The 19,296-nt window shown below is 43.5% G+C and overlaps 1 protein-coding gene across 3 annotated transcripts in view; it reads left to right on the plus strand.

Annotated features, from left to right (window-relative positions):
- Lrmda (leucine rich melanocyte differentiation associated) overlaps nt 1-19,296 on the plus strand; it is a 1,020,124-nt gene that overhangs the window by 14,186 nt on the left and 986,642 nt on the right. The gene's annotated exons all lie outside the window — the stretch shown is intronic.

Consider the following 19,296-nt stretch of genomic DNA (forward strand, 5'->3'; position numbering starts at 1 on the left):
TCAAACAGTCCAGGCAAGAGCTGTTACTTACCCAAATGTCCAGTTTTGCCAAAAAGAAGATAAACTCCATATGGAGTGTCTTCAATACCTATCTTCCTCTTTGAAGTAAATCAATTCTTCCAGGAGCAGATGTGTCTCACTGTCCAGAAAAGTCTAAGTTTTTAAAACATTTTAAATGCCATATTCTTTAGGTCTTCGAATTGTTTGAAGATTACCTACCTAATTGAAATATATCTTTTTATACCTAAAAACTTAACTAACATGACTTTAAGTTTGATTATCATAGATGACTATTAATCTGTATTTCTTAATGATATATTACAATTTTAAATGAGTTGTATAAATATAATACCTTAAACAAGAGCAAAAATATACATACAGTATAACAAAATTAACTTTAAATTTGTATCCATAAACTAAAATCCATAGCAATATAAAATATTTCAAACAAGTTGTTGCTCTTTAAAAGTAGATTCAATAATCTACTCTTTTATCCTATCATATCTATATCATATCCTCCTTTCTTCTTTTAGAAAGAGATTGACTATGACCAATAACAATTTGTAACCAACCCCTAAAGGAAGACAAACATCCATAATCCATTTATTGAGAATGTGGGTGTAGTTTTCTAGGCTACTTCCTGCTGATTGGGGCCACTGGTAGTCTTATGGGGACACAATGAAAATTTTAGGATTATGGTCAAGTCCTGACTGGAGTAGTCTGTGAGGCTGTATTCTGTGAGCCAGTTGCCTTGAAGCTGTTCTGAATGTTGGATCATCTGGAGACCTCTCAGGGGGTATTCCTTGATGGAACCATATTAACCTGGAAGGAATCTACAGCTTTTCATTTTCTGTGGAAAGAAAAGCAGAACTTCTTTTCCAAAGCAACATACCCTTAGACATAAATTTTGAAGTCAAGATACCTTTAAAATATATACATATATATTGTTTTAACTTAGCAGCCTTTATAATCAAATATCTTTCTGCAGTTAAAAAATCCCAAAACAATATAATCCAGACTCTCTGTGTAATATCCATCTTTTAATGGCCTATTATGTATATTATTTTGTTTTTTTAAGACTTTATTTTATTTTTATGACAGACTATATCCTTCTCTTTTCTCTCTCAAGCCTATGTACCTTTCACATACATTGTAAACCATTTAGAGGTTTATTCCATGTGAATCTGTCTTTTGTGTCTCTATAATCCTTTTCTGATCATTGCTTTAAATTGCAGTGTGGTTAGGACTGAAGTGGAGGCTTTGGCTGCTGACTCCGCCCATCTCAGCTTCCCAACATGGCAGAGGTACCTTTACCGCCAGCTTTGGGCAGTGGGTTAATGACTCCATCAAGCAGCTTGTAGCCCAGAAACAATTTTTTTTTTATTAGTAAAAGCTAAATCTGCCATACAGCATGCTGCTCGCCTTAGAGATGCCTCTGTGTACTGCAGCCAGAATCAGCCATGCTGTAGCTCAAGCCCACACACCGTGGCATCTCTGTATCATGGCTTGCCTGAGAGATGTAACTAGGAAGCTGATATTAGCTCCATTTTAGAATCTTTTTTTTTTTTTTTTTTTTTTTAATCTTTCTCAGGTTTTAGGTGGAAATTCTTGCTACCATGTCTGGGCGCCAAAATGTAGCTGGAAAATTCTCTGGCCCTGCCCAGCACTGTGGTCCTGTAACCACCTATAAAATAATCACACAGAGGCTTATGATTATGAACTGGATGGCCTATGGCTCAAGCTTCTTGCTAGCTAGCTCTTATAATTTAGCCCATTTCTATTAATCTATAAGTTGCCACATGGCCATGGTATTATTGGTCTGCTGGCATCTTGCTGTTCCTTGAACGGTGGCTGGCATCTCTCCTGTTCTCCTTTCTCCTCCCACTCTCTTTCTTGGATCTTTCCTGCCTGACTCCATCCTGCCTGCCATAGGCTAATGAAGCTTTATTTATCAACCAATCAGAGCAATACCTATTCACAGTGTACAGAAAGACATCCCACAGCACTACACCTTTGAAGTCTCACCAACATGGCTGCCTAAACAAGACCTGAACAAGGACAACATCAATAGACGTGCTAACACGGAATGGGGAGACCTAGGAGGCCTCAAATCTAGATGAAGAACTACAGGCAGCTAAGGAATGCTGAGAGTGGGAGAAATAGTCATCCCCCAGGGAAGAATACACTGACTGGTTATCCAGTACCAAATGATCAGCCCTGAAAACCTACATACAAGTAACATTATACAGACCAAACAGTTGTATTTGTGTATTTAGGAGTAATCACATGTATACACACACACACGTACGTATTTGTAACAATTAAAGAAAAAGAGGCCGAGAATTTGAGAGAGAGCAAAGGAGGGTACATGGAGTTGGAGGGAGGATAGGGAAAGGGGAAATTATATAATTATAAATTTTAAAAAATAGAAAAAAAATAAAAAAGAAATAATTGCCCTGTGTTTTATTCTAGTAGCCTTGCAGTTTCAGGTCTTCATTTAAGTCTTCATATTGAGGAGACCATTCTGTCTCCTGGTGTGGTCTTGGTGCCTTTGTTGAAGAGCATTTAGCCATGAGTGGATGGATTTCTGTCTGGGTACTGTACTGTACTCCGTTGTTCTGTTGTTTGTCTGATGTTGGTACTGCATTGCTTTGGTAACTATCTCTGCAGCGTATTTTGAAATTAGGTGGTCTGTTGTTTCAGCTTTTCTCCCTTTTGCTCAAGATCATGTTGTCTATTTGTGATCATCTGGATTTTGTGAGACGTGTTGTTGGGATTTTGGTAGGGATCGTATTGGATCTGATACTCATTTTAAGTATAAAGTCCCTTTAACAACTTGTCACATTATAAACCCAGACTTTGTGTCCATTTGTTTGTATTGTCTTTAATTTCTTTCAGAAGTGTTTTATAGTGTTTGGTGAGTAGATCTTTCACTTCTTTGATTAAATTCATCACTAAGTATTTTATGTTTTCTTTTAGTTAAATTGTAACTGGGATTGTCCCAGTTCATCCCCTTATGGATTGTTGTTGGTGTATAGAGTGAAACTGACTTTTCTGTGTTGGTCTTGTGTCTGGAACCTGGCCTGAGCTCATTTTGATAGACTCTCTGTGGCTTCTATGTGTGTGTTCGCACACATACCATGTGCCAGTGGAGACAGCTTTCTTTCTGTCCTTTTGATTTAGAGGCTCATTACTTCTTTTTCCTGCCTAATTGCTCTGGTTGGGACTTCTAGAACTCTGTGAAAGAAGAGTGACAAAGGTAGAAATCCTTGTCCTATGCGAGGAGACCCTCCCAGCTTGTCACCATTCAGTGTGATGCTTTCTGGGGCCTGTCATATACAGACTTTATTTTTTTCTCTTAAAAGTATTTTGGTCACCCGTAGATTCAGTTTTTCAATGATGTGACATTCACTAAAAAGTATAAGACTGTCTCTGGTCACCACATAAAAATCATGGATCCCTCGCAGCTTCTGAAAAACCTAAACTCTCAGGTTCCAGGATCAAGAATCTTGTATTTACTACTGGTGTGCATACACGACAGAGGCCGCATTTAAAAGCACACTAACTACTTAAATCTTTCGGCCCGCACTTATCAGTTAGTGAACTGTCACGTCACTGGCTTGCAGTAGACGTCTTCACACTCCTCACAACGAGCTTTTCTGTCAGAGGCAAGTTTATTGTGTGGTTGGATAGTTTTTCATTCCTTCAAAAAATTCTCTTGGGCTCGATGTGTTAGTTTTTGTTTTATCTTATTATATTATATTATATTTTGTTTATTGTTATCCCTTTGGGAGCCTGCTTGCTTTCTAATGAGAGACAGAAAGAGGTGGACCTGGATGGGAGGGAGGTGGGGAGGAACTGGGAGGAGTAGAGGGAGGGGAAGCCGGAGTCAGGATATATCAGGTGAGAAAAACAGCCACAAAAATCTATGTTCAATAAAAGGAAAGAAAAATTTCTCCGAAAACAATGTTAATTTTTTTTTTACACATTTATTTGGTGTGTGCATGTATGTGTGTGTGTGTGTGTGCATACATGCATGCATGAGCCTACATCACAGCATGAAGGTGGAGGTCAGAGGATAACGCCTTCCACCGTGTGGGTGGGTCCTGGTGACTGAACTCAGTTGTCAGACTTGGTGGCAATCACTTTGACCTGCTCAGCTGTCTTGCCAGTCTGTGTTTGACCATCTTGTTTAAGAACTCAGATCTTGGGGTTGGAGAGATGTTCAGCAGTTAGGAGCCCTTGCTGCTCTTCCAGAGGACCTGGATTTAGCTCTTGGCATCCAAAGTGACTAACCATTGCCTGTAATTCCAACTCCAGGGGGTCTGCTGCTGTCTTCTGGGCCCCCGCAGGCACCTGGACTCACAAGCACATACTCGAACACATAATTAAGAATCAACATTCATCTTTTCTTTTGTTTGTTTGTTTGTTTTTGAGACAGGGTCTCACTTTGTAGACCAGGCTGGTCTTGAACTCACAGCGATCCTCCTGCCTCTGCCTCCCGAGTGCTGGGATTAAAGGCAATGTGCTACAACACCTGGCTAAAAATAAACATAAATTTTAACTCAGATTTTTGTAGTCATCTTTCATTGTTCTAATTTATAGCTTAAAACAGTAGTTTATTTTCAACCATTTTGTACATGTGTATGACATGTTCTGGTCATTCTTACCACCTCACCCTCTCTTGTTCCTTTCCTACCTCCATCAACTCTCTTTTCTCAACAAGTCCCCTCTCTTACTAGTGTATCTTTTTTAGTTGCATGTTTTTGTTGTGTGGCCCACTGAATTTGACCAGGATGCCCACAAATGGGCACGGGTATGACTTATTCACTGGAGCACGGGAGACTGGCTAGTGGCTGTATCACTGAAGACAGTGACTCCCCCTGCCCCAGGAGCCACCAACTGCCAGCAGCTCTCCAGGGAGGGGCTGATGTAAGGTCATCATTATATTGAAGTACATTCTGTCTGTACTGCATTTATTGAGAGTTTCTTATAAAAGAGTACAGGATTTTGTTGAATGGTTTTTCCTGCATCTGGGGTGACTATATAATGTTCATCATTCGTTATTTTGATGAGGGCTATGACATTATTGATTTGTATATGTTGTGCCAATCCTGTCCCATAGTATATGATCCTTTTAATGTGCTGTTGAATTCACTTTCTGGTATTGTTAAGAATTTTCAAATGTAAGTTTATCAGAAATATTGGCAACGTTTTTTTGTCCAGCTGTGGTATAAGAGGCAACGCTGGCGTTGTAAGATGCGTTTGGACGTTTTCCTGCCTCTTCTGTTATTTGAGACAGTCCAAGAAGGGTTAATAGGAACTTTCTTCTCTTTGGTAGAGTTCACTAGTGAATCCAGGAGATCTTGGGCTTTCTTTTGTTGGGGATTTTTGTGGACTTAATTGCCTGGCTTGTTATTGGTCTGTTCCAGGACATCTCCTCACAGCTGGCCAGGTTTGAACTTAACTCTTGCCAAGAGGTTAAAAAGGAGGCATTAGTCTTTAAACAAGCATGTGAGAATATTCTGTGTTGTTTTGTTGTTCATCCTCATCCAGTTACTCATCATTGTGAATCACCTTCAGAAAAGAGTTCTGTGTGGTGCTGGAGACACAGCTCAGGGGCCGAGCACTTGACTAGCACATATGAGTTCTGTGTGTGCTGGAGACACAGCTCAGGGGCCGAGCACTTGACTAGCATGTATGAGTTCTGTGTGTGCTGGAGACACAGCTCAGGGGCCGAGCACTTGACTAGCATGTATGAGTTCTGTGTGTGCTGGAGACACAGCTCAGGGCCGAGCACTTGACTAGCACATATGAGTTCTGTGTGTGCCAGAGACACAGCTCAGGGACTGAGCACTTGACTAGCACGTATGAGACTCTGAGTTTATCCCAACACTGAAAAAGACCTATGGATGGTCCTCTAGTTATTACCCAGCCTGCTGTTCCTTTATTGTGTGTTCAAAACTATACTTAAAAATACATGTATGCATGTGTGTATACATACATACATACATACATGTATACATACACAACACACAATATATACAAAGAGTTCTGTTCATTTTCCTGTGGGTACTTATTCATACTAGCAGGAAGATAATTATGGATTTTTAACGTTCTGAACTTTTCCTTGATGGTATGGTGTGTGTGTTCTTCCATTTCTACTACAGCTCATGGTCTTCTGTATTAACTATAGTAAATCCATCTTCCTTCCACTTGAGTTGTCCAATAAATTGGTTAGTTCTCAGTGATAAAATTGTGGATTTCAGGTTATATTGTTTCAGTGAGTCTTTTGGAGATTAAAGTCTTTGGAGTCATTGTGTGTCTTATCAAGTTCTATGTTGGAAATGGAAGCCAGAGAAGAAACCCAAATAAAACCTCTATCTCCCTTAAAAGGCCCAAAGGTCCTTGTCTTCACCCTCTTCAGCCTGGGTCTGATTCTTCTTGTGATGGATGGGAACCAGGTCAGCTACAGGGATATGGCCCAGATGAGCTCTTGGGGTGTAATTTCCAGGCTCGGGTCCTCTTGTCTGTCTTGGGGTGAGAGTAGAGCATGTGGGGAGTAGTTGGTGAATAGCCAGGAGGAGTGCCATATCACAGCACCTTGAATTTGTATGCATTGACAATCACACGCTGACATCTATATATGTGGAAGACTTACGATTGGTTTGTGAAGTTTGTTTTCTTAAAGGCAGTAATATATGCAGAGATATTGGAAAACTCAGGAAGATAAGCAGGAGACAGTTTTTGTCTCATGTCACTGATAATCTTATCAATTATGGATCACCGTTTTTAGCATTATGGGAGTGTGGTCTTCCTGGTCTTTTTGATGCCATTAAAATGATGCATGCATTCAGAGTGTGCTGAAAACATTTTCTTATTTTGGTAACTATTGCATAGTAATTAAAATATTTTTACATTTATTTTGAGTGTGTGTGTGTGTGTGTGTATGTGTGTGCGTGTGTTTGTATTTGTGGAGGTCAGAAGGCAACCTTCAGTAGTCCGTTCTCTCCTTCCACCATGTAAGTTCTGAGGCTCAAACTCAGGTCATTACTCTTGGTGGTAAGCATCTAGTAGGCCGTTATGTAAGAATTTTTGATGGTACCTTACATCGTTCGGTAGTGTTGGACAGTTAGGTTGCTTCTAAATTTTCCCATTATCGATAACTCAATTATAAATACCCTTACAATGTTCATGGATGAGCATCTCTCTGATGAGTTACTTTGAACAAATTCCTAAGGAAGGGCTTTGGTACAGATGCCGGATTGCCCTCTTATGAAATCTAGGAATGCCTGTTATCTCCAATTCTTCCTTGTGTCCCTTCTTGTCCTACCTTCACTTTTAGGTTAGTGACGAGAATCCTATGTCTTAGCCACTTGGTTCCTAGATCTGCACAAGGCAAAGAGAGCTTTTGAATGCATGGCCTAGCATCCGTTTTCCCCGTTCTGACCCGGGCAGGGCAGAGTCTCCCTTGCGGCCCTGTTCTGCTTCCCCAAGGGCCCTGAGTGGTTTCAGAGGGGTGCCCGCTTGGCTTGTTGAACACGCCAGGCGGAGCAGAGCTCCTGTAGTAAACAGTGATAAATACGCCCATGTCAATCTGGCAATAAAAGTGAGAGAGTTTAATTGATCTATGGCAACAGGAAGCTTACGTTTTAAAAATTAAATTATTTGCAGTCGCATCTTATTTAGCATCGCTGATAAATGTGCCGGGTAAGAAATTGCTTAGAAGAAAATTTCTGATGGGAAGTTGCATGCTGTTCTCCTGCCTTCTGCCGTGGGGAGGTGGAAAGGACTGGGGGTTTGCGCAGTTCCAGGGAAGATTGGGTGTCTCTGCCCTTGCTGTGAAGTGGGCATCTGGCACACCGTCACAGCTTCTTCAGAGACGGATACACTACACTTCCCTTATCTATGCTGTAGACGGTTGGGTGGAACTGGGCCAGTTAACTTGGGAAGATAGGCAGTGAATGGCTTTGGGGCTAGACCACTCTGGCTTCAACTCCCACTCTGGCTTGACCTGCTCCTGTTGCTGACTCCATGTTTTACTGACTTTGGTCTGTATGCTAAACTGTTAAGTACTATGTGTAAAGTCCCTACTAAATTGCTAGGCAGTTACTAGGTCTTCAATAAGCATGGCTACTGTGATATTTCAGTGGACGTGATACTAGCAAAGAGGCTCAGAGGCTGGGTTCAACCCACTGCATTCTGTGGCCCCTGGGACTCTTCACAGGCACTGAGGGCTTCCTCTCTTCCAGCATTCTGTGTTTGCATTGCTCTGTGTCCTTCGGGATGGCCACTGGGCAGAGAGTCTAAGAAAGCCAACACGCCCCTCTCCTCTTACCTAAGTCTTAGACTTCAGCCATAAATGAGTGTGCTGATCAACTTTGGAAATAGACTTTAAGTGAGGAAGGAATCTATGTTGTAAGACTTTGGGACTAATTTTTATTTTAGCCTAGCCTAAGCTATCCCAACTGTTACAAATGATTTAGTTTACCAATGTCTTCTAATATCTTACAGGTTAAACCAATTTGTATCGTATATTTTGAATCCCTGCCAATTAAGAATAGGCCTAGTAATAAATTCTTCACCTATTACCCACCTATTACCACCCTCCACCCCTCCCCAGGAGATGAGCTTACGGAGCATGCTCTGTTGGCACTGGGTCTTTGTTAAAGAGTATTTTTTTTTTATGTTTGTTTGTTTTCGAGACAGGGTTTCTCTGTGTAGCTTTGGAACCTTTCATGGAACTCGCTCTGTAGCCCAGGCTGGCCTCAAACTCACAGAGATCCGCCTACCTCTGCCTCCCAAGTGCTGCGATCAAAGGCGTGCACCACCACCGCCCGGCTTGTTAAATAGTATTTTTATAGCTGAGGGCCTTGTACAAATTATTTCTGAAATCCAGGTGTCCAGGTCTCTCCTGGGTCACACAATGACCCTGGATGAGATGGTGTTTATAAGGATGGACCATGAATTCCCTATAGTGTGGTGTCACCGATAAATTATTTATGATACTAAACAATGTTCTGCATGTATTGAAACTGGCATCCCCTCTGAGCCGAGCAATATGGTTAAAAACAACAGGACACACAAACTATTTTTTTGTTCTAAGAGTATTAGTGACCATTCAAGTGTCTCTAGCAATCAAACAAACATACAATCAAAAGGCAAAACACACAGCCACCTGGCAGGTCATATATGACACCTCAGCTGTAAGACCCCGATTTCCACACTTCCAATACTCTCTGCAGTGACTCATAGAAACAGAAAACTTTTTGACTGTATTAGACTAGGAAGAGCGCTCAGGCAGGTATCGGCCCCATGGTTGCCATGGTGCTTTCCCCCTGTCATGCCCTCTCCAAGTCATCCTGGCTTCCCAGATTTCTACACACTGGGCCCAGAAGGTAGGGTGTTGGACCACAGAGGGGCAGCCTGGCTTGGGAAGTTGTGGGCAGCCAGAGAAAATTGTGATCGGCTGCAGGATTTTTCTGAGCTTGATTTTCTCAGGGATGACCCTGCTGCCTATGACTCACAGGAAGTGCTTTCACCAACACTGCCTCAGTATTTCCTGTAGTAGTTGTCTCTAGAGTGAGAGATTTCTAGAGTTTTCAGCGTCAACTTTTATTTCCATCGCAACCATTTTCTCCCCTGGAACCTGAGCGGGGGCCCTTGCAGCTCTACCCATGTCTCTGCCCTGCTGTTGGCTCAGAAGATATGATTGTGGGCTGTCAAGGTGTCAGGGATGTTGCCCTTTGTGTTACAACAGAGTGGCTTTGGTGCTTTGGGGGTGGGCAGGGCAGGAAGAAAGGTCAGAGCTTTAACCCTGTCATACTTTCCTGTCACTGGGCCTCCAGGTTCTCCATCGCTCAGTTTGGTGCTGGTAGCTCTACTGCTATTTAGTGCGTGAGCCTAGGGCTGCTAAATGCCTTGCTGAATGTGTTTATCAGGGACGAAAAGAACCCACCCTCTTCCCTTGCTTTTGTGTTCCACCAAGGACCCGTGGATGCTTTGGAGACAGCTCCTGTGGGATGGTTTCCTAGATGGGCTTTATGGCAAAGTACACTTGGCCGTGAATATTGAGATGTGAGTGGTCCTCTCTCCAAGGAGTCCAGCGATGGAGAGCTGAACAAGTGATTTCAGCAATTATGTTTATTTTCTTATTAGCAGATAGCGGCTAACTTGATGCAGGCCTTACTCCTTCCAAGGCTGGGCAGAACACTTCCCATACGTACTCTACAGCAGTCCCCCACCGTTCTCCAAATGACACTATTAGAACTCACATTTTTCACTCATGAAGCAACTGAGGCCCAGGGAAGCCCAGATGCTTGCCCCAGCCCACACTGATGGTTAAAAAAAAAACCCAAAAACAAACAACAAACAGCAACAACAACAACAACAAACCCCAAAGCTGGAATTACATGTACCCGAGTCTGCTTTTGGCTTTATAGTTATTCTAAACTGCTTTTGTGATCCAAACTTGCTGTTTATTTATTTATTTATTTATGCACAAGGACACAGCGATGACTTCTAAACGTTTGCTTTCCTGTGGGAGCAAAGTTTCCTTTTTTCCGGTTAAATCCCCCAAAGCCAGTAGAAATGGCAGCAGCAGGGTTTTCAATACCTCCTCAGGACCCCAGAGGCCTCAGCTGGAGTCACACTGGTTGTAGTCCCTCTTTCTTTTCTCCTGTTTTTTCCTCCACAGGCTCTACTTTGGGGATTTTAGTGCAGCAATACCCAGGAGGCCCAGGTGGGCCCAGAAGCAAGGGCTCCCAGAGGATGTACCCACCCGGGGATGCCTTTCTTCTCCGCTTGGGTTTCGCAGCTCGGCTTAAGTCCAGGGTCACGGTCATGGGAAAAATGATTCGGCCTTGCTGCCCCAGCCTTGCAACAGTGGACACAACATGGTGTGTGTGTGTGTGTGTGTGTGTGTGTGTGTGTGTGTGTGTGTGTGTGTGTGTGTTCCCTTGTACATGGACTCACACTCACATACACTCCTTATCTGAAAAGCCTCCTTCATCTCAGGGATGGACTGTTGGTGATTTTTGCTGTTCCATATTCCTGAATGATGAAAGGGAGTTATTATCCTCTTTTTGCTTGGGTGTCTGTGTTTAATTGTAGGAATATAATAACGGCAAATTCTCCCCGGCTGAGACTTTTCATCCCAGCCACTTTTCTCTTTCCTACCTCATCACCGCTGGACCACAAAGTCACATGGGGTTTAGAGTGAGATACGTACAGATGCTCAGGTTTTCTTTAGGGTTGAAAAAAAAAGGCTCCTCCCCCAGACACATCATTATGAAAATCAGCTGTGACCCCCCCATGTCCCCTAAACTCCTCTCTTGACTTTATACAGAACCCCATTCTTCATTCCTCAGGGTGTCTGCCTTTTCTCTGGTTATGCAGAAATAAGAGATGGGTATAATACAGAAGACCAACAAGACATTTAGAAGAAGAAGAAGAAGAAAAAAAATCTCCGATCATTCTTGAGACAAAGCAAGACTTATTAAAAACAACTGGAAGGAGAGTGAAAGAGGGGTGCTAGCCCCCACACAGCCGGTCTCTTGCTTCTGGAGAAGTGTTTTTAAGAAAATGCACCATTGTTAAAACTTTTTTTTCCCCCCGTTGATGGATTTATTTATAAGGTAGAGAAATATTTTCCCCATAATTGGGTAACTCTTAATAGTAGCAATTGCATATTTATCAGTGTGAGGGGCTGTTATTAATGTAACTGTCAGGCCCAAACACATTTCTGCATTAAATCCATTTAGTATGTGCATTATTCGGGCTCGAATGTCACCAGGACATCAAAGCCCCGTAGGCATGGGGAGCTCAGTGCCCTGCTGCGGCTGCCGAACAGGCCCTTGATCAATAAATGTAACATGTTAATGCAGAGCAAATAGAATAAAAGATTTCTTTGACAAGACATGAAAAATCACCTTGTGGCAGCTGGCATGTGATGCATTTCTGGGGGAGACACCAGCAAAGTTGAGCTGACAAGTAAAATGGGAGATGATGGCTGGAAGGTGCTTTTGTTTCAAACTTCTTTCTTGACCTGTCAGGTTTTGAAGGCGCCTCAATGGCTCTTTTTTGTCATGTGAAAATTGTAGTCTTAGGTAGTTATGAAGCAGTTATCTCTTCTCAGATTGTGAATGCTGCTGTTTAATTGATTCACTTAGCATTTGAAACTGTCACGCATTAATAATTGCGGAATCCTGTAGATACTGCGCACGGAGTGTGTCACGCTTAAATGTGTAGTTATCAGAAAATTAATATCCTTAATGAACCAGTGCTTTCAAACTAACATTGCATGAAATCTCTTTTGCCCTTTCGTTTGTGGAAGCTACATCCTCCAGTTTGCGGAGAATCACCTCTCGACAGTTTGCTTTCTTGATGCCCGACAAATGCCAGCTTTGCTGTGGGTACATCGCGTGCTCAATGACAATAAATATAGTAATTATACTGGAGTTAGTAATTAACATAATTGTAGTCAATTACGACAAATACAGTGCAGCGCTAAATAAATGAGAGGGGGAGAAATTAGCAAGCTAATTGATTTGTCTTTACTTGGCTTTCTATTATAACTGGCAGGGCTGTTTTTCTTGGGGTGGTGTGGAGAGGAGGGGAAAATCCCCCCCAAGGATTGTTTACAAATAACCGATTTTGTTTTGAAGCCGCTTTGTCTTTTGACTTATTACACTTCACCCCTACTCTGCTTAGCAAGGGGAAAAGAAAGGGAACAGAGAATTTAAACGCCAAGGGAGCGTTTTGCTAATTTAGCTACATTGAGCTGATCGCTGAGTCTAAGGCAAGACATGATTTACCTTTCCCTACGGCTTGAGGAGTTACATTTTTTTTTCCCTTTTCAGCTATTGCTTTGGTAAAACAAAGTATTTTTTTTTAAATGTATATGTGTGTGGCTTCTTAGACATCATCAGCAAGGCTGTGCTTTGCTGGATGTGCATTTTGGGGGGCGTGTTGTAAGTGTCTGTTAATATTATCAGTTCTATGCCATTGACTTGGTGAGAGAAATGGGCACCTTGTGCTTGATTCTGTCCCCCCGGTTCTTGGTACCTTTAGTCTTTGGTAGCCATGGAAGAGATAGAAGAAAAGGCCTGGCCAGGATTGTTGGAGAGAGCAGCGGAGGGGCTCAGCCTGGGCCCCCTGCTCGTGTTCTTTGCCACACTTCAGGGCTGCTGGGGTCCTGGGTGGCCACACTCTGGAGCTGCCTGGAAAGTTTGTGCTGGGGTCTCACTGGCCATTTATCTCAAGCTGGTTTATTCTGCTCTGCCTGGAGCCCTGGTTAATGGTGTTTATCACGCGCCTCTGTTCTTTGTTCACCCTTTCCAATGTGACTGCTGTTCGTACCACTCAGGGTTCACACTGCTCAGGGAAAGACTGCATATGTTTGGAGACTTGGGGTCACATCACAGCCCTGCTTTTTCTCACAAGTTTGAGCACAGATTTTTTTTTCCCTTTGCTTCTTGTCACATGATGAGGTTTAGTAACCAGAACCTTTGCAGGACTGTATCCGAAAAGTCTTGGCCTTAGCCTACCCAAGAGTAAAATTGAATGCTTTTAGAAGATTTTTTTTTTTTTTTTAGCATTCAGCTTTCATTGTTTCTCCACCTTATCTACTTATATTATTCCTCGGAAAAGTCAGCAGTTTGGCAAAACAGGGATTTGTTGGGCTTTTCTTCCTGAAGATTCTACTGGGTAGCTTCTAGCCTGATACAAAGGGAGTCAGGGCAGCAGTTTTTAAAAAACGTTTCCTAGTGCATAGAATCAAGCATGACCTGGCAGAGATTTTGCCTTTCCAGATGCCCTGAAATGTTGCCATGTCTGTGAACACCGGGCTGTGCCCAGACACAGCTTGCTGTGGGGTCATCTTTCATGTGAGTTTCATTTGGAAATCAATTTCTGATATCAAATATTTATATACAAGGAGTCATTTAAATTATTTACAGTATTCAGACAAAATGGTTTCCCCCATGAAGCCTCAAATTATCTAAATAAATGTGTGGGACCCTTTTGAGGGGAAAATGCTTTGGTAATTGGGAGGGGTGTGAAAAGAGACTTGGAACTTCAGCCTGATGTAATTAGAGATGGGTCCAGGGGAAATGGGAAGATTTCATAGTGAGAGCTTTGTTTACCCAGAAAAGTGAAGTCAAGATAGGGTGGTGCACCTCTAGAGAGGGGCCCGCTCTTCTGTGGAGGCCTGTGAAGGGCAGTGAGGGTGTGGGCCAGGGGACAGTGAGCATGGGTGAACATGTAGAGGAAACCTGGCCTCTGACCACTGCCGAAGTGTGCTCCTTCGAGTCGTTCTGTCTGCCGTGTCTAGACCTGACTGCTGGTTTTTTTTTTACAGTCTATTCCCTCTTGAGTGACATGTAGATGTTTAGCAGAAATGCCCAAGATAATGACAAAGGAAGACATTGCATCTTTATGACTGCTACATGGAAGTCGGGCTAATTAGAGCCCGCTTTATTTGGCTCCCCGGTTGCTTAAGAAATAATAGTACAAAGGATCGTTTCAATTTTGAAATGTTCTTTTTAAATAAAACACCGTGTTCAAAAGTGCCATTTTTTTCTCCCCCCAAGACCCTATTCTGTTTCTTTTCCACGTACACCTCTCTAGAGGCCAAAGCACCGGAGCTGTGAAAGTTTTGCTCTTTAGAACGCCTAATGGTTTTTGTTTGTTTGTTTGTTTTTCTCCTTCCTTTTCTCATTTGTTAGGCACCAGCTCTGCTGCTGGATCCTTACGGAATGTGTTTGTGGGGTTGGCGGCATGGCGCTTGAGGGAATGGGGAAGTCGAATGCTTACTGTCTCTTACCTTCTGAGGAGCTGTGTGGGTGTGCACCTGCCCACTGGCATGCTAGTCTTTGACGAGGGTGTTAGAATTGCTTAGTGGGGTGCTAGCTTTATTTCAGGGTTCTACGTTCGGAATGTCTTGACTGTCCCCTCTAAATGTATCAGCTTGTCTCCTAAGAGCAGAGGCTGGCCCAAGATTGGAGGAAGGAATGTAGGAGGCAGAAGTCTGCTTCTGTGCTAACAGTTGAACAGAAGGTCCTGGCTGGCTCACGCTTTCGAATTCTTCTCATATACGTGAGCTGGGTCAACATCACAGAAACATGCCCACGGCAAGTGGGAGTACCCAACCGTTATCCTGAATTGTATTGTTGGAGCTGGGCTTTAGCAAGAAAATCCAGCCTTTCATGGGGTTTAGAGAAAAGGAGCCCGGCCATGGCTTCCCAAAGTCATTGTCTAGCCCCCTCCTCTGAGGAATCCTGGACTTGTCCCATCCCGTGACATGCAGTTCCAGGACAGTGACTAGAGAGATACATTTAACTGTATACTTTTAGGGTTTATTTATCTTCTTCCTCCTTAGCTGGAGGTAGAAGTCAGTTTGGGGCCTGCTAATGTTTAGAGGATGCAAGTGGGGTTATAATGGTCTTCCTGGCTGCCATGGCCATTTGGATCCCTCTGTGCATGTGCCTGTGGGTAGGCTTTCTCCAAGACCTTGGTTCATGCAGCCTCGATGACAGATATAGTACTTGATGAAGAACCAGCAGGCATGGTTCAGGACAGCAGGACTTCTTCAGAACTGTCTGTCCTCAGAGGGTGAGAGCGTGGCCCTCTGGACTTCCTCACACATTCATTATCCATATCTGGACACTGTTGTAGACTCTTAGACAGTGGCTGACAGGGATCCCGTGAAGGCTCCAGGACTGGGTTCCTGGACAGCTGGGACTTAAATATGGCATGTTTTCTTCTGTTAAAGCTTACACGTTCAGGGTGGTGGTGACGCATGCCTTTAATCCCAGCACTCGGGAGGCAGAGCCAGGCGGATCTCTGTGAGTTCGAGGCCAGCCTGGTCTACAGAGTGAGTTCCAGGAAAGGTGCAAAACTACACAGAGAAACCCTGTCTCGAAAAACCAAAAAAAGAAAAAAAAAAAAAAAAAAAGCTTACACGTTCAATGTGGCGATAACGTGGTGCAGGTGAACTGAATAGGGATAACGGGAGAAATGGCTATGTTCTCTCCCTGGAAACTTTGCAAACCTTAGAATTCCCTTTGCTGATTCACTGGTTTGTTGTCACCGAGTAAACAGAATTGAGGGGCTGTATGTGCTGGCATGGTTTCAGGGGGGCAGGCAGAACAGGTGAGGCACTCAGGTGAGGCCCAGGAGGCATCCACTTGAGTGTCCTGAGGTACACAAAAGGACAGGACAGTCCAGCCAGTTAGGTGACAGAGGCATCATGTAGATATTGATGCCAGGACATTCTTAGAAGGGAGGACTTCATTGTGGGCAACTTTACAAGGTGATGGAATCTTTGTCACGTCACAGATGGAGGGCAGGATTGGCCCGTTGGGTCAAGATTTATGGATTGAGTAAGTAGTTTGTATGACATCAGGGCTTATGGGACCAGGCCCTTCTTTGGTGGGATGGTGAGACTTTGGGCTTTGTACCTTCAGGGGTTGGTTGGGGTCCTGGGAGGGACCACTGGAGAGCAGAGTACACTTCTTCATACATCTGTGTAGAGTAGGGTTGCTTGCACCATGTAGAAGTTGGCAATGTTGGAGTCTTTCAGGGAGGCTAGGCGAGTAAGGCCTAGGGGAGATATAGGTTCTCCTTCTGAAGGCTTCCCTGTGAAGTCACAGGCACGAGGAGGGAGAGAAGCCACCTCTAGCTGAAGAAGGGCAGCCCATTCGTAGGCTGAGCAAGGCCGAGCATCCACCCTGATGTGCATACAGGGCAATTATGCTGTTAGGAGGGTCACGGCTAATGGAGTAATTCTCCAACTTGAGCCGCAAGCACATAGGGCCTCTTTGTACCCTGCAAGATCCTGTGCCCCTTCAGAAGGGGAGAAGCTAGACTTTCAAAAAGTGTGTTCATTGTTCTCCAGTCCGCTTAGGGGTGCAGTCTCCTCTGGGGGAGTTTGCACCTCTGTGGTTCTGCACATGGTTTGGGACCCCTGTAAGAGCTTTATCACCTATTGAAGTACAAACTTTTCAGGATGGGGTAGAGAATTCTCTTTCCATATAACCCTAGGTAGGGTTATGCTCATGGTAGTTTGGAAAGTAGAGTCTTCTGGGAATTTCTTATTTGACTATGGATTTTAGTTTACTTTAGAAGAGGCAACATGCCATCCATCCATCGGCCTCCCTGATAACCTTCTTAAATCTTTATGGCAAGCGAGAGCCATGACTTCACAGTTAAGACATGAGTGAAAATGTGCAGTGGTCAAAGGGAGTTTTCCAAGGGCACGTGGCCGGTCAGTGGTGGGCCCAGGTGGACAGCCCAGTCTACTCTGCTACACAGAATCAACTGCTCCTCTGGTCTCCAAGCTCCTTCGCTGGCAAACTGGTGTAGGTTGATAACACATCAGAGGAGAATCTGCCTTCCAAGAAAAGGAAACCCCACCCTCAGCCTGCTAAAGCTGTTGCTGTTTTGTTTTCTTCCTACACTTACGTTTGGCTTTATCTTTTTTTGTTTGTTTGTTTGGTTTTGTTTACCAAGAGGCAATAAAAATTCTAGGCTGTGAGTGCTGGCATACCTCAGAGAGATGGCAGGTTGGGTTCCAGACTGCTGCAATAAAGAGACCATTGTAATCCAGTGAGTCCCACCAAGTTTTTGATTTCCCAGTGCCTATTAAAGTTATGTTTACGCTCCACTGATGTTTGTTAAGTGTGTAACACCGTCGTGTCTAAGAAAGCATATACCTTAATAAAAAAATACTCTACTGCTAAAAAGTGCTAAGGGTTATGTGAACTTGGAAAAAAGATACTGATGGCCTTCCATGATGTGGGGGTCACCATAGCTGTGAGCTGCAGTCAAGTGAAGCGCAGGGAAGTCAGGTAGGTTTTTTTTTTTTTTTTTTTTTTTTTTTTTTTTGGTTTTTCAAGACAGGGTTTCTCTGTGTAGCTTTATGCCTTTCCTGGAACTCGCTTTGGAGACCACGCTGACCTTGAACTCACAGAGATCCACCTGGCTCTGCCTCCCAGTGCTGGGATTAAAGGCGTGTGCCATCACCGCCCGGCTAAGGTAGTTTTGATTTTAAAAGTCTGGGGGCTGGAGAGATGGCTCAGTAGTTAAGAGCACTGGCTGCTCTTCCAGAGGACCAGGGTTCAACTCCCAGCAACCACATGGCAGCTCACTACTGTCTGTAACTCCAGTTCCAGGGGATCTGATACCCTCACATATATGTACATGTAGGCAAAACACCAATGCATATAAAATAAAAATAAATTACATATATATATATAAAGTCTGACTAGAATCTGGTTGGGTCTTCCTGTCTTACTTCCTTATGGACCTCTAGGACCCTATCTGGTTCCATCTCTGGTATGTTTTTGTCCTGTTGTCACTTGTGTTCGTCTGGACAACTCTTAAGAGCTCGAGTCTATTGTCTCAAAGAAGTCGTCCATTGTCCCACTCTGCAGGGTCAACTTAGGTCGCAGAGGCCGTTCAAATGGTCGCAAGCCCATAAGCTGTAGGAACCCCAGGCACCACTGGCTGTGTTTCTGCTTTTAAAGGAGAAGCTGAACTCTTGCTAGCTTACAGTTGGGAGTCACTGTCAGAGACTAGGAATATGTAGGGCTATGCATGGTGGAGCACACCTGCAATCCCAGAACCCCCAGTGTGAGGCAGGAGGTTCTTGAGTTGAAAGCCAACTGTGGATGCAGAGTAAGACCCTGTTGTGACCCTCCAAAGGAATATTAAGTGTTACAGAGGATATAGCAAGCGTTAAGAAAGCTAAGTGCCAGAGTGAAATCCCATTTTATTTAATGATTCCCAGTGACTTATTATTATTTTTAATCTACTTGACTATGAACTGAGACTGGAGAGGACTTTTCTCCCCCCTAGGGTCCTAGCCCCAGCCCCATTCACAGACTGTAACTGAGTGCTGGGACCAGCTTTGTATTAGGCTGGAGGAAGGACTGATTGCTATTTTTTTGTGGGGGGGATGGGGCCTCACTGCATTATGCAGGCTTGTCTCAAACTTGTAGTTTCCAGTGACCTTTCCACTGCAGTCTCCTGAGTTGCTGGGACTGTGGGTGTGCTGCCATTCTGCATCCCTGAGCTACTTCCTCCAGCTTTGAGTTGGGGGAATCCTTTCCTTCCCGACTCCTACAAACTAGTGAGTATTTCCTAGTAAGGAATTTGGGATTTTTTATTTTATTTTATTTTTTTAAATTTTTTACAAACTTCAAGTTTCTCTTATATGCTTTTCCCTGCATTTTAAAGAAGTTAACAGTATATGATATATGTGCACATATATGTACATATTCATGTGTATGAGTA

This window comes from Peromyscus eremicus, chromosome 9 (assembly GCF_949786415.1).
Source record: "Peromyscus eremicus chromosome 9, PerEre_H2_v1, whole genome shotgun sequence".
Classification (NCBI taxonomy): domain Eukaryota; kingdom Metazoa; phylum Chordata; class Mammalia; order Rodentia; family Cricetidae; genus Peromyscus; species Peromyscus eremicus.